The sequence below is a fragment of the Coregonus lavaretus genome (genome assembly GCF_964263955.1).
Source record: "Coregonus lavaretus genome assembly, chromosome: 11".
NCBI lineage: Eukaryota > Metazoa > Chordata > Actinopteri > Salmoniformes > Salmonidae > Coregonus > Coregonus lavaretus.
The window spans coordinates 49,580,243-49,596,590 of NC_139998.1; positions in this window are offsets into that span (position 1 = coordinate 49,580,243).

Below are 16,348 nucleotides of genomic sequence, written 5' to 3' on the forward strand. Positions count from 1 at the left end.
ATAATTTTATATAATAATTTAAATTGAAAAAGTTTTGAATCCGGCGTCGTTTTGCGTATCAGTTCATAAACACTATGCCATGGAATCGGTACGTCAAAAATCTCTTCCCAACTATTTTGCAATCTATATGGGACGGCTGTCAATCCTTTGGTCCTTAAATGAAACTGGTTTACTTTTTTATTTATCACAATTTTCTTTAACCAATTATGTTCTTTAATGCAGGGCCGACAGACAAGTTCCTTACTTTTTCCCCCTTCCACTTTCCGCTTCCATTTTTGCAGTAATGCTGCAATTATTTGGTTGTAATTTTGGGTAGAGAAGACATTTCCATATGTTTTTGTTAGCTGCATGTGCGACATAACTCCACCATTCCTACCGATAATATCATTTATGAAGATTATACGTTTTTTAAAACATTTTCAAAAAAAAAAATGTTTTTTTTATCTATTAGTATATTTGAGTTTAACCACAATATTTGTTGCAATATTTGTTCTATCGTTTCTGGAGGATTAAATTGAAATTGCAAACAACTTTCTATGGCTTGTTTTAGAAACAGTGATATTTGGGAGATTATTTCCTTTTCAAATAACTTAAAGTGAGGGGTTGTAATCTAAATAAAGGGAAAAAGGCCATTCTTGAACATTGGGTGAGACAATCTTACTAATTTGCTAGAGAACCAGTTCGGATTTAAGTATAACTTTTGTATGACTGAAGCTTTTAGTGATAGGTCTAATGCTTTAATACTTAATAATTTCTGTCCTCCGAATTCATATTCATTATATAAATAGGCCAGTTTAATTTTGTCTGGCTTGCCGTTCCAAATAAAATGGAATATTTTTTTCTCATATAATTTTAAAAACTGTTCGCTAGGCGTAGGCAAGACCATAAGCAAATAGGTAAACTGGGATAATACTAAAGAGTTAATCAGGGTGATTTTTCCACAAATTGACAGGTATTTTCCTTTCCATGGTAGCAAGATCTTATCTATTTTTGCTAACTTTCTATTAAAATGTGTGGAGTGAGATTTATTTATTTCATTTGGGATATGTCTTCCGAGTATATCAACATCACCATCAGACCATTTTATTGGTAAACTACATGGTAATGTAAAAATTGTATTTTTTAGTGATCCAATACGTAATATAGTACATTTATCATAATTTGGTTGTAATCAAGAGAGATTAGAAAATGTATCTAGATCCTCTATGAGGCTGTGGAGGGATTCAAGTTGTGGATTTAAAATAAAAGTCATCAGCATACAATGACACCTTTGTTTTTAAATCCTGGATTTCTAATCCCTTGATATTATTGTTGGATCTGATTTTAATAGCTAACATCTCGATGGCCATAATAAATAGATATGCCGATAGTGGACAACCTTGTTTCACTCCTCTTGACAGTTTAAAAACTCTCTGAGAAATTGCCATTATTTACTATTTTACACCTAGGTTTACTATACATGATTTTAACCCAATTAATAAGAGATTGTCCAAAATTGAAATGCTCCAGGCATTTATATATAAACATTTACATTTTATCAGACGCTCTTATCCAGAGCGACTTACAGTTAGCGAGTGCATACATTATCATACTGGCCTCCCATGGGAATCAAACCCACAACCCTGGCGTTGCAAACGCCATGCTCTACCAACTGAGCTACACGGGGCCGGTAAACACCAGTTGTACTTTATCAAATGCCTTTTCGAAGTCTGCTATGAATAGTAGGCCTGGTTTCCCAGATTTTTCATAGTGTTCTATTGTTTCCAGTACTTGCCTTATATTATCTCCAATGTATCGCCCATGTAACCTGTCTGATTAGAATGAATAATGTCCGACAATACCTTTTTAATTCTATGCGCTATACATTTTGCTAGAATTTTGCATCACAACACTGAAGTGTAAGGGGCCTCCAATTTTTTTAATGGACTGGATCTTTATGTTAACCCTGTGTTACTTGATGCAGTAATGTACTTGGTTTCATTGAATCACTAATTAACTCGGTGCTGTGCACTGGCAGTCAATCGCCACCAAGGGGAGACATTACTCCAAGGCTGGAGCTACTTTGAAAGATGTGCTAGACATTTCCTTTTAGTCGATCATTTTGTATTAAGATTTTCTTTTGGTTTATCTTGGTTTTTTATGTTTATTTCTTCAGACATTTCCTTGAAAGCAATATTTTATGTGACAATTGTTTATTTTATTTAATTATTATTATTTTAATTGAACATGAATCCTGTTGAGTTCCCTTTTCATAAGACCTGTCGATGTAGTACACTAAACCTTTTCATGAATTAATCTATAGAATCCATACAATGTGCTACTTATTTTCAGTGGAACAGTTAGAATCCCAAAGTTTCACAGCACAGAAAAATGAATATGAATTCAAAAAGATCAAAACTTTCCCAGCAGCCAGCCAGCTTTAATGTAGAGGCATAATGTAGTGATGAATTACTGACCTGTTCTGATTCCATCTCCCTTCCTCTCCACCTCCCTCCTTCCCTCCTCTCCTCCTCGCCACATCCCCACCTCCCTCCTCCCCAACTACCCAACTACCCTTCTCTCCTACTCGCCACCTCCCCTCCTTCCCAACTCCCTCCTCTCCTCTCCCCTCCTCTCCTCCTCCCCACCTCCCTCCTGCCCAACTCCCTCCTCTCCTCTCCCCTCCTCTCCTCCTCCCCTCCTCTCCTCTCCTCTCCCCTCCTCTTCTCCTCCCCACCTCCCCTCCTGCCCAACTCCCTCCTCTCCTCTCCCTTCCTCTCCTCTCCCCTCCTCTCCTCCTCCCCACCTCCCTCCTGCCCAACTCCTTCCTCTCCTCTCCTCTCCTCTCCCCTCCTCTCCTCCTCCCCTCCTCTCCCCTCCTCTCCTCCTCCCCATCTCTCCTCTCCCCTCCTCTCCTCCTCCCCACCTCCCTCCTGCCCAACTCCCTCCTCTCCTCTCCCCTCCTCTCCTCTCCACCTCCCCTCCTCTCCTCTCCCCTCCTCTCCTTCTCCCCTCCTCCCCACCTCCCCTCATCTCAACAGTAAGCTACAAAATAAATATGTATGGCAAATTAAGACATTAAAGGGGAGCGCGGGAGCTCATCAAGATGATTTGGGGTCTCTAAAAGGGATTTAATCAGCTTCGGCCTGTTGTGGGAAGATAGTGAGCCCACAACAAAGGTGGCCTTGAGCCGAGCCGAGCGGAGCTCCCTGGCAGTGCCGCGGCCCTCTCCTGCCTTGGCACTGTCGCCCTTCGTTAGTCACACCCCAGGAGAGGGGCCCGCACCGGGCTCTCCATGCCGCTCCACGGAGAGAAGCCAGAAAGGCCCATGGCTGCTACTGCCACCGTCTACAATGCAGCTTTATAGCTCACAGTAGACATCCCACCCATACAAGGGATAGGGAATGACTATACAGAAGACGCTAGGCCCCAGTCTTCAGTCTATCTCCACATACACACTGAAAGTATAGGATGGTGGTATTTCAATTAAAGAAGCATTAAACGATTATGCTATCGTGGCGATGGGTAGACTGATCTCGTTAGCCTGGGGAACGGTCACCTTAACCTTTGCCAACCAGCTCTACAAGAATAAAGCTGTATGTATGAGAAACAGCTTAGTGCACTTTAGTCAGTTATTCAGGAACAAGTGGGAACTGCTATTTATAAAATAATTTATTTTATTAATTTACACAAGTAGCTATTGGGTTTTTCCTCACAGATCTACAACCATCTTTTACCAGTTCGTCTTTCATTATGGTTAGCGCAGTGCAAGCCAACCATTTCTCTCTCTACTCTCTCATCTCTCCCAGCTGGGCCCAAAAAGTCTGGGCCTGTTACAGTCGCTAAAGTCTCTCTCTCTCTTTCTCTCTTTCCCTCTCCTCCATAATGAACGACTATAATTAGCGGATAGCTTCTGAATCCTCCCTTTAGTTCATTTTATCCCAGTCACCTGTCAAATACACCACCATGCCTTGGTGGGCTGTGTTGGGGGAGCTATGCTGTGGAGGTGAGGGGTGGGAGGGATGGTACTGTCTCCACATCCAGCTGTGTGTGCAGATCTCCTGGTTTTTTTTTGGGGGGGGAACAGCTGTCAGGTGTCTTGTGTGTGTGTGTGTGTGTGTGTGTGTGTGTGTGTGTGTGTGTGTGTGTGTGTGTGTGTGTGTGTATGTGTGTGTGTGTGTGTGTGTGTGTGTGTGTGCGCGCATCTCGGTGTGTCTAGCCTATCTGTGGGGCAAAGCCACTTCATCAGCTGCATGCATACACACACACACACACACACACACACAAAACCCCTTAACTACAGTGGAGCCTGTGAGTGGAGACATCTTCTATAATGCAATGGGCCATGCAGCGCCACGTTCTGAGTTGAACCCTATATGTCTGGGTTACAATATCACCAGACACGGTTGGACTCCAGCCGTCCACAATATTGGCACCTCAGTACTTCTTGCGTGAACCAAATGGCAGCAAACACTTTCAGACAGACGCTGTGCCACGCCTGGTTTTGTCCAATAGGAAAACCTCTATCATCCTTCATCATTTAATGGTTTGAATTGTGTTGGATGTATTTTGGACCACATCTCCAAGCCCTAATGTAGTGAGGAGAGAAGGTCACATCCATGCTAGATTGCTGCGGGCAGCTACTTCCAGGCCTGCCTGCCTAGTAGACAGCAGGAGTGAGGGGGAGGGGGGATCTGTGTGAGCTAGACCCAGCATATGCCTGGCCATGCCAACAGCTTGCTTACGTTAGAAACTCGCCCGCAGGCCTCTTTTATAGTCTAAATAATTTTGGGCTCCTTGTCAGGTTGGGCCCTACCAAACCTGGTATGCGTGGGCAATCTGTTGGAGGGAGGGTGGATGTGGGTGTGGGGGGCGGGGGGGGGGGGGGGTGTCAGTGTCTTTCTGAGGAAAAGAAAGGAAGAAATGTACTTCTTGTTCTCCGACTGTCCTCCACATACCACTATTTTCGGACCTCTCCATGTTTGACCCCTCCACATACAAGTTCTTAGCTGCTTGTATTGTTCCAGAGAGGGACGCTGAGGGAGAAATCTGAGCTGTTGTATATTTACACATGGATGAGCCATACTTGCATCAGTTTTTGACACATCCCTCCCAGTGTATGATGTATCAGTTGGATTCTTTCTGGCTGCTGACTTGGCGACTCTACTACAGTCCGGCCCAGAACAGCTGCAGGTCTCGCCACCTTGACACGTCCTATAACCTCCATTATGATGACAATCACTGTCTGTAGGTGGAGGTGCTGGGGCTTCTGCAGTGTATCAGAGTGGCCTAGTGGTGAGGTACGAGGTAGTGGTTTTGGATAGTAGATCTCAGTGATATGGAGGTATGAGGTAGTGGTTTTGGATGGTAGATCTCAGTGATATGGAGGTATGAGGTAGTGGTTTTGGACAGTAGATCTCAGTGATATGGAGGTATGAGGTAGTGGTTTTGGATAGTAGATCTCAGTGATATGGAGGTACAAGGTAGTGGTTTTGGACAGTAGATCTCAGTGATATGGAGGTATGAGGTAGTGGTTTTGGATAGTAGATCTCAGTGATATGGAGGTATGAGGTAGTGGTTTTGGATAGTAGATCTCAGTGATATGGAGGTATGAGGTAGTGGTTTTGGATAGTAGATCTCAGTGATATGGAGGTATGAGGTAGTGGTTTTGGATAGTAGATCTCAGTGATATGGAGGTATGAGGTAGTGGTTTTGGATAGTAGATCTCAGTGATATGGAGGTATGAGGTAGTGGTAATTGGATTGTAAATCTCAGTGATATGGAGGTATGAGGTAGTGGTTTTGGATAGTAGAGCTCAGTGATATGGAGGTACGAGGTAGTGGTTTTGGATAGTAGATCTCAGTGATATGGAGGTATGAGGTAGTGGTTTTGGATAGTAGATCTCAGTGATATGGAGGTATGAGGTAGTGGTTTTGGATAGTAGATCTCAGTGATATGGAGGTATGAGGTAGTGGTTTTGGATAGTAGATCTCAGTGATATGGAGGTATGAGGTAGTGGTTTTGGATAGTAGATCTCAGTGATATGGAGGTATGAGGTAGTGGTTTTGGATAGTAGATCTCAGTGATATGGAGGTATGAGGTAGTGGTTTTGGATAGTAGATCTCAGTGATATGGAGGTATGAGGTAGTGGTTTTGGATAGTAGATCTCAGTGATATGGAGGTATGAGGTAGTGGTTTTGGATAGTAGATCTCAGTGATATGGAGGTATGAGGTAGTGGTTTTGGATAGTAGATCTCAGTGATATGGAGGTATGAGGTAGTGGTAATTGGATTGTAAATCTCAGTGATATGGAGGTACGAGGTAGTGGTTTTGGATAGTAGATCTCAGTGATATGGAGGTACGAGGTAGTGGTTTTGGATAGTAGATCTCAGTGATATGGAGGTATGAGGTAGTGGTTTTGGATAGTAGATCTCAGTGATATGGAGGTATGAGGTAGTGGTTTTGGATAGTAGATCTCAGTGATATGGAGGTATGAGGTAGTGGTTTTGGATAGTAGATCTCAGTGATATGGAGGTATGAGGTAGTGGTTTTGGATAGTAGATCTCAGTGATATGGAGGTATGAGGTAGTGGTTTTGGATAGTAGATCTCAGTGATATGGAGGTATGAGGTAGTGGTTTTGGATAGTAGATCTCAGTGATATGGAGGTATGAGGTAGTGGTTTTGGATAGTAGATCTCAGTGATATGGAGGTATGAGGTAGTGGTAATTGGATTGTAAATCTCAGTGATATGGAGGTACGAGGTAGTGGTTTTGGATAGTAGATCTCAGTGATATGGAGGTATGAGGTAGTGGTAATTGGATTGTAAATCTCAGTGATATGGAGGTATGAGGTAGTGGTTTTGGATTGTAAATCTCAGTGATATGGAGGTATGAGGTAGTGGTTTTGGATTGTACATCTCAGTGATATGGAGGTATGAGGTAGTGGTTTTGGATTGTAAGACGCCTCACGGTGATACTGAGGTAGTGGGTTTGGAGTGTTTCAGATAGCCTTCGTCATGACGGATGTAGTTGTTGTCACTTTTGGTTGTTTGCTGTGCTGGGTTGAGAGAGGGGCAAGTCAGTGGCAGGCAGGTGGCAGCGTCTGCCTGTTACTACCTCACTCTGTCAAACAGCAGCTGGAGAGGGAAAGGGTCACAGTGTGTGGAGCTACAGTATCTGTTTAAAGAGGACCAGCTCATTAAAGCCATTGCCAGATAAAGCACTCTGTGTGTGTGTGTGTGTGTGTGTGTGTGTGTGTGTGTGTGTGTGTGTGTGTGTGTGTGTGTGTGTGTGTGTGTGTGTGTGATTATTGTGCACGTTGTTTTACACAGAAACACACACACACACACACACACACAGTTGAGGTTGGTGGGGGTGACATGTGGCGGTATCCGGACTCCCCCTGCTCTTCCCAGGGCCCATCTGTTCACCCAGCCTCTACTTTCAAAGCACAACTGGCTTCCCTTTTTATCAGGGCTTCTGTTAGCGTGCCGCACTGTATCGCTCGGCTCCGCGCAAGGCTTCCAGGCTAGAGACCTGGCCCAGGCTCTGCTGATACCGCTCAGACACTGAGCAAATAGCGGAGCAGCTTGTTCGTTCCCGAGATGATACGAGGGTTTCTTTTTTAATGGGCCAACACTGAGGGACGACGGGGCTTTACGTTTTCAAATGCCAAGTGGAACGCGGTCCAAATCCACACAGACCTTTAAAGCATGGTTTCCCAAACTCGGTCCTGGGGGACACTTCCAACAAACTAAACCTGCCTTGAGAGACGCATAAATAAACTGTGTTTCTTTTGTGCATTTAATGAATTTGTTTGGTGTCATTAATAAAAAGAGATGTGCAGCTGGTAAATATAGCTCCTCTTGTGTTCCTCCTTTTTTGCGACCATCTTTTCTTATCATACCTAATTAATGGAGACAGTTTTATAGTTTTTTATTGGTTTGTAATGGTTAGATTTTTGGCACTGTAACGGAGCAAGTTGTTACATGAGTGATCCGGGAGGCCTCTGTGTTGATGTGTGGGCCGAGGAGGAGGCTGAACTGTGGGCTGGTCTGGGCCAACCTCCAGAGCTGTGGGCTGGTCTGGGCCAACCTCCAGAGCTGTGGACTGGTCTGGGTCAACCTCCAGAGCTGTGGACTGGTCTGGGCCAACCTCCAGAGCTGTGGACTGGTCTGGGCCAACCTCCAGAGCTGTGGACTGGTCTGGGCTAACCTCCAGAGCTGTGGGCTGGTCTGGGCCAACCTCCAGAGCTGTGGACTGGTCTGGGCCAACCTCCAGAGCTGTGGACTGGTCTGGGCCAACCTCCAGAGCTGTGGACTGGTCTGGGCCAACCTCCAGAGCTGTGGACTGGTCTGGGCTAACCTCCAGAGCTGTGGACTGGTCTGGGCTAACCTCCAGAGCTGTGGACTGGTCTGGGCTAACCTACAGAGCTGTGGACTGGTCTGGGTCAACCTCCAGAGCTGTGAACTGGTCTGGGTCAACCTCCAGAACTGTGGACTGGTCTGGGTCAACCTCCAGAGCTGTGGACTGGTCTGGGCCAACGTCCAGAGCTGTGGACTGGTCTTGGCTAACCTCCAGAGCTGTGGACTGGTCTTGGCTAACCTCCAGAGCTGTGGACTGGTCTGGGCCAACCTCCCGAGCTGTGGACTGGTCTGGGCCAACCTCCAGAGCTGTGGACTGGTCTGGGCCAACCTCCAGCGTTAGCAGCTCTCTCTCTCTCTCTCCCCCCTCTCTCTCTCTCTCTCTCTCTCTCTCTCTCCCCCTCTCTCTCTCGCTCTCGCTCTCTGTGGAGTTAGGGTCTTCCCCATGCCACCATGCACTCTCTGAATATGCTAGCACATTGCGGAATCTCAATACAAGTGTCACATGCATTGGCTGCCCATAGGCTTGTTTTTACCCAGTAGATCAAGCTGTACCTTTTTCATTTGCGGCTTTGCTTTTGTAATAAAATGTGGCTGGCCAAGGCTTAAAAATCCACTGTTGTTTTCTCACTGGTCCATGATGAAATCAGTAAAAACCACCATCCCCTCCATTTGGGTAATATGTTTCCGGTGTTGGTTGTTGAGTTGAAGCGTTGGGTAGAGTACGCTGGTGCCAGGGCTTCTCTGGAGGGCACAGTAGTGTACAGGACAGTAAGGGACGTGCTGCTTGTTTATTCATATAAGGGCTGTTATGGAAGGGCCTCGGAGGCAAGCTGCTCCAGTACTGGATAGTGTAATTACCCTTGGGCTAGCAGCGGTAGTGTAACCGGTGTGAAATGGCTAGCTAGTTAGCGTTTCAATCGGTGACGTCACTTGCTCTGAGACCTTGAAGTAGTTGTTTCCCTTGCTCTGCAAGGGCTGCGGCTTTTGTGGAGCGACGGGTAACGGTGCTTCGAGGGTGACTGTTGTCGATGTGTGCAGAGGGTCCCTGGTTCAAGCCCAGGTAGGGGCGAGGAGAGGGTCGGAAGCAACACTGTTACATTAGCAGACACACACACACACACACACTCCCCCAAGGTGCCATCTTGGACCAAGTGGACATATTGGGGAATGTTTTATTTACCAGGGCAGTGGTGTTTTGTGTGTGTGGAGTGCTTGTATGAAATGTGTGCCAGAAACATATTATGACTTCAGGGCAGCACACTCTCAGTGAGCCTTGTTCACATAAACTTTACATGTTTTATTTGTGTCAAATTGACACACAACCACACACACAGGAAGTGTGAGAATGGGTCCACTTAAATTAGTGTGTTTATGAAAAAGTGCTGGGTGATGGTAGAAAAAAACACTTCTAACATGTTCAAAGTACAGTATAGAGCCTATATAGTTCACTGTTGAGTGGTGGTGCAAGACCCAATTGCCTCAGAATTGTAATGTTGGAGATTGAGTGTTGAAAGACCTCCCTCCCATCATATAATTGGGAATTGTGTCAAGAGGAGTGGAACCGCGCGTTTCTCAGGCAGACAGTGCACTATGACGTAGGTTGCAGTTTAGCGGGTATTTTATTCAGGTCAAGATCATCTATACAACCAGATCACGTAATATCAACCAACGGTCTTAAAAACAGAACATTGCTTGTTAATAGTAGATGTTAAAGAAATGGTATCCAAAATGCAATTACCGAATTAATTTATATAAAGACCACTTTAGAAAATTAAGGCATATATTTTCACTGCAATTGTAAAAATATATATATATATATATATATATATAATGTAATAAAATGTATGCATTGTATAGTAAATAACAACTAATTATCATTGCTTCAAAAACGTGTTATTATAGGGTTATTGTTAAATGATGCATTTATTTAAATGTAACTAATCTATTCGAGAGAATAACAGGAAAATACGTACGGACATTTGTGAATTTGTTTTTTTGTCTATGCATTCTATTTATTTTTATAATTATATTTTTGAGAATGTATTGTTCATTCGAGGGTGACTGTTGTCGATGTGTGCAGAGGGTCCCTGGTTCAATTACCCTTGGGCTAGCAGCGGTAGTGTAACCGGTGTGAAATGGCTAGCTAGTTAGCGTTTCAATCGGTGACGTCACTTGCCCCCCCCCCCCCCCCCCCCCCCCAATTGTAAAGTGGTTATCCCACTGGCTATAGGGTGAACGCACCAATTTGTGAGTCGCTCTGGCTAAGAGCGTCTGCTAAATGACGTTAATGTGCCCTTGAGCAAGGCACTTAACCCTAATTGCTCCTGTAAGTCGCTCTGGATAAGAGCGTCTGCTAAATGACTAAAATGTAAATGTAAATGTAAATGTAATTTTACTGCATCCAGACAGAAGTTGGCTTCAAATACACATTTATTTGGTAAAAAATTATATCAGGATGCAGATTGATGCTTTAATAATTAAATCCATTACGAGGAAGACCTCTGATCTTTGTAACGTCTTTAATAATATTCCATATTCCATCCCCCAAAAAAAAAAATTATGCATTGAATGTTCAGACAGTTGAATATAGAGGTACAGTATAGAGGTAGAGTATAGTGTTCGTTTTCACCATGTAGCCTACTTTTGATGAGGTCCTATTTTAGAGATAGGCCTATTATTGTATGTCATAGCCTACAATAAGCACAAACAATATGGGTTGTTGAGTTCTTATATCATGAGTAGCTACTTCTATCGACACAGTTTTGGGGCCATACTTCAAAACAATGTAATTTCGCAAGGAAAAAAATATCAGTTCGTAAATGAAAAGTTCATACCTAACCCATGCCCGTTTGAAACGATGTGCACAGACGAATATCAGTGCACAGTAGCCTATATTGATATTTCTGATAGAAGCTCAGATAAGGTAGTTTCGATGATGAACCTCTAGATGGAGTGTCGACCTCCTTTAATGTGCAGAGAGGGTTTATTTGAGGCAGGGTGTCATGTAGATTTTTACATGACACTGGGCATCGAAATAACGAACATTTATGAATGACTCCTTTGGTGCTCAAAGACACAAATCCCCCTGTCCTTCAAATCTGTCGATTTAATGACGATGAAAACATTAAACATGCATTTCTTGATTATGTAGTTCATTTAGGCCTATATATGTTTGTATTGACAAACAAATAGTTTTTGAGTGACTTCATGATTACAAATATATTAGTTGAATATAGGCATGTGTAATTAATTTGTAGTTCAAAATCGGCTGTATAATTTTTCTTCTATTTCAATGAATGTCAATAACACAATTGCAAGACTTCTATCCTGTCCTGTCTATAAATATGTTGGTTATAAGGCCTTGGAACACTTATTTTATGCATTGTTCAAATCATGCACCATCTGAACATAATGTACATAACAAAAATCTGAACGTTTTTAGGACATCATCCTTGAATGGCAAAAACAGATAGCAACATTTTATTGTAATGGAATAGGCTATACCTAACAGTACTTTGGTGTTGCAAATGTTTCCATTTAATAGGCCTTTTATGCCAATTCTAGACACGTGTATTCAGTTCATTCACAGGTAGGCCTATATTTGAACAAAAATATAATGCTCAAACCACTCCAATATAGTAGCATTAAGTAGTTTTAGATTATGGGTAGCTTGTCATTGCAAATAACCCATCCCAAATTAATGAGTTACATATGCGTTCAGAATGGTGTACCTCTACCTCAAAGCAGAATTTTGATTACCTGATTTAGTCTAAAAGTTGTCAAGATGGATAAAAAACGGTGTCTGTCTAGCCCGCCATGGGTGATTGAAAATGGGATTACACTATACCGTTCTCACCATATTTTATAAGAGTCGACCTGCAGCTAGGGGAGATAATCTATTCTACATTAAACATCACAACAACAACAAAAACAAGTCTCATCTCCATTTACCGTAAAAGTTTAGATTTCGGTGAGGCATTAGCAGCAGGTCGCCAAACGTCTTTAAATTGTTTGCTTCGAAACAGCCGACAAGTATTTGATTACCCCAAATCGTCTGTATAAATGTATTTTGAGTTCTCATCCTTGCCTACAACAAACATATTGGAACAGCGTTTCCTTTACACATCGAAGAACGTGGCACGTAGAATAAACGCTTTTCAGAACTCTGTTTTAGGCTGTGACCATAGTCTTCACGTTTCATGTTTTTTGGGCAGTGCCCAGAATTGCAGGTTTTCAGCTGTTTTAGTCGTGAGTTATTAGTAAGATTGATGACATGAAGAATAGCCTACGACCTCTGTTTTACTGCACTATCCCAACAGGCTAACGCAAACTACTAACACACGTCTTAATACGAATACCAACTATTTTATTCAATTATGAATCAAGTTAAGTCACATGCTTGATTCGATTTACTGCCGATAATGAAATGGCCGAATACCCTTTAATATCTATGCAAGTTTGCACCAACTCTTTTGATTACCTCTGCAAATGTCAGATCAGAACTTTGGAGCTGTGAAAATAACTTGTACATCTGAAAGTTGGCGACAATGTTGGTGACAATGCGTGTAGGCACTTCTTCCTCTTTAATCTGTATTCGCAAACGCGCATATGACAGTCTTTTGACCATATTTCACTTCAAGAATAGCCCTGTAATCACCGTTCTGGGGGGTTTGATCCTCCAAACTTGCTTTACCTTGCACTCGCAGAAGCTTTCGGAGAATGACAGAATCCAAAATGTAGTTTTCTGGTGTTCCAACTCATCCTTAATATTCTGATGTCTAATACATCACCCTGAGTTTGACAACGTCTCAAAACGTATAGGTTATATTCGACTTGGTTATTCCAGTGTTTGCTATCCATATAATGTTTTTGTAACAGCGCGCAGCCCCCTGCCCCTTCTTGATTGGGCATAGTATATTGGGCATAGTATACTGGCTTGGTTGCTGGGGCTTTGAGCATTTTTTGTGCAGAACCTGGCAGAAAATAAAATAAAGGCGTCTCTTGAGCCATTCTTGTTGCGGGATTTTGCTAAGAACTGGACCGATATTACTCGATAAAACAAGCAGCAATACAAATCAGGATATGCGCATTGTATTGGTTTAATCTGGAATTTGAATAAATGTATGTGTTCACCTTTTAGGCTTAAATTTAACATTACACACCAATTCCTTGATATGTTATTTTTGCGGTAATGAATAGATAAACCACATGATATATGAATGTAACAAACCTGTGACTGTAAGTATTGATAATTGTTTATAGGCCTTAAGCGTATCAGGGCACTATCTCCCTTAAACCCTGTTTGTGCGCTACCCAAACTTTGTCCAGTCCGTGCGTAAAACTCATATCTCTTGTGAACCCTTTGTACAGTTTGATTACGTTGCCAAGTTGATAATTTCTCAGTTGTATCTGAAATCAATCATGTGATTTAAATGACATGAGACAGATTCGAACCCAAAATATCAAACTCGACTTGAAGCCCAATTAATATTGGCATTCAATAGATTTTTTCAAGGCACCTTAGCAATCAGCCTGACATAGATTTAACAGGAGATCTAATTTGTATCTGGCTAATGTAATATCTGTAGTATATGCTTATTGGCGTACTTGTTCCATTTCATAAATCAGTTATATTCATATTTCACCCGATAGTAACTGTGATCGAATGGTTCCAATACTATTTACAGTTTAGTCATTTAGGAGACGCTTTTATTCAGAGCGACTTACAGAAGCAATAGGTTTAAGTGCCTTGCCCACGGGCACATCGACAGAGTTTTCACATAGTCGGCTTGGTGATTCGAACCAGAAACCTTTCGGTTACAGGCTCAACGCTCTTAACCGCTAGGTTACCTGACATATGGAATGGATGTTGTATGTGAACTACATAGAGGCTGGGCAAAAGTAGGCTACAGTAACCAGTGACAGGTACGGCATGTGGCAAATAGCGACACTAAAAGGAACTGTGGCAGTTCCAACACTTCATGCAAACCTGTTAGAATATTATTTTGGGTGCGCACAACCTGCACCTAAGGGTGGACCATTTGAGACCGGAGAAAACACTTAAATGATAACTCCGGATATTTCCATTCAGACAAACTTGTTTTAATTACAATAATATGTTACAAATGATCATATGAAATATAAAACACTTTTTCTGGATTTCATTAGATGTTTAATATCAGAGTTTAGACTACATCGTAAGACTATAGGGCTGCTTGTGTCTTTTTGATCTTTCATGTTTGTTTTTACATTATTTTTTACCCGTTAAATTCCAGAGTCAATGGGCATGTGGTTCCCACCCACATAACTGCATTTGCTGGCTTATGACGGTTTGAAACATTTGCGCACAAGGATGTGGTCATGAAGTCTTAAAATATCAACAATTATTTATAAACTACATTTTAACAGTAGGCTACCGAGTCTGAAAACTGAAGATATGCGCTGCTGGAGCCTGCCTCATTGAAATTAGCGTTACTGCAGGTTAATAGGGTCATGTTCAGCACGTCTCCACACACAACAAGCGTTTTCACAAGGATACGTCACCATGCGTGGGAACCACCGCCCCTCATCGCTAAAAATAATGTTAATAGGCTTTGACCTCAATGAGGGACACTCATTGGCGTTCCATGGAATGTCACCTTTGCTAGCGCAAACGTGCGCACGCATAGGCTAGGCTACTTCATATAACAAGCAAAAAACATATTGTCATTGAGAAATTCTGTTTATTTGGCTATTTGAGCAAATCATCAACACCACCACATTCCGTGTCATGCCATTTGTAAAATGTATAGCCACACTCGCATACATAATATCAGCTCTATCGGCTGCAGTTGCAGAATAGGTCTCTTTCACACAAAATATCTAACTGAAGTCAACCGCAAGGGCAAAATCAACACAGTAATAAATACAACCCACAACAATTCAATCATGTAGATATGCTGCTTAACTTGCCTGCTACCACACAATTCAAACACACAGGCTAAATGAACACGTATAAATTGACGTAGCAATCCAATCGCACTTTATATGCACACATGAAAGTAGGAGCATCAAACAGGCCTATGATGACGCACGCCTTCTAATTCAATACGACCCTCCGCAGACCTATGGTTGACCTTTTCCGATATCTCCATTGGGAAGCAGTAGAAAGTCCGCTGCAAAGATTTGGTGTTAGATTCTGTCGACCAGCCGTAAACTTGCACCATCAGTGGAGTTCTTAGATGCTCATTGTGATGTTATAATATGTATTAGATGTCCAGCATTGCAACAATGCTCTGGTGCTAAACAGCAAGAATGCGCTATAGCCTATATTTATAGACTACTACGTTTTTTCGATCTCAATGTAGGCGCCACGGCATTCCTCCCTCTGTCCCAAGCGCGCGGTAGATGTATAGGAAGGGTTAAGAGAGTGCGGAATGCAGCAATATGTAGGTGGAAAAAAATAGGTTTTCCGTGCGGGAGCAGAACGCAGTCTGGCTGGCACTCGACTCCGACTCTGAAATGCCACTAGGCTATGTGACTCCGCGAGGGGAGGAGATGGCAAGAATGAAGTGGCGTTCAGTTGCCGCCCGGGTTCGCGTGGTTACTATTCCGCAGCGATTGCGGAAATAAACAAGGGGGACTCACTGAATCGATTGCAACTTCTGCACAAAGTCTAACAAACCAAGCTGAGACAGCTTTGCCAAATTTGGACCGTAGTCAAATATCAAGGAGTGAAGAAAGGCTCCCTGATATAGTTTCTTTTTGGGATTAATACAACAAGAACTGTTTTCCCTTGCGCTTTAGTATACTTAATTGATTCGGTGAAAAATACTCACACCGGAAGCAAGTTGTAGCCTAATACTTTTTTCATTAAACATAGACTACAACAAAAGTTGGCTGAAAATGAAGCACTTCGTCGCAACAGTGTAAAGTTTCTCACGTATATTCAATTTATACATTGCAATGGTACGTGCAAATATACCTCTTACCATCTCTTTTTACACTGAGAAGTAATGGACATG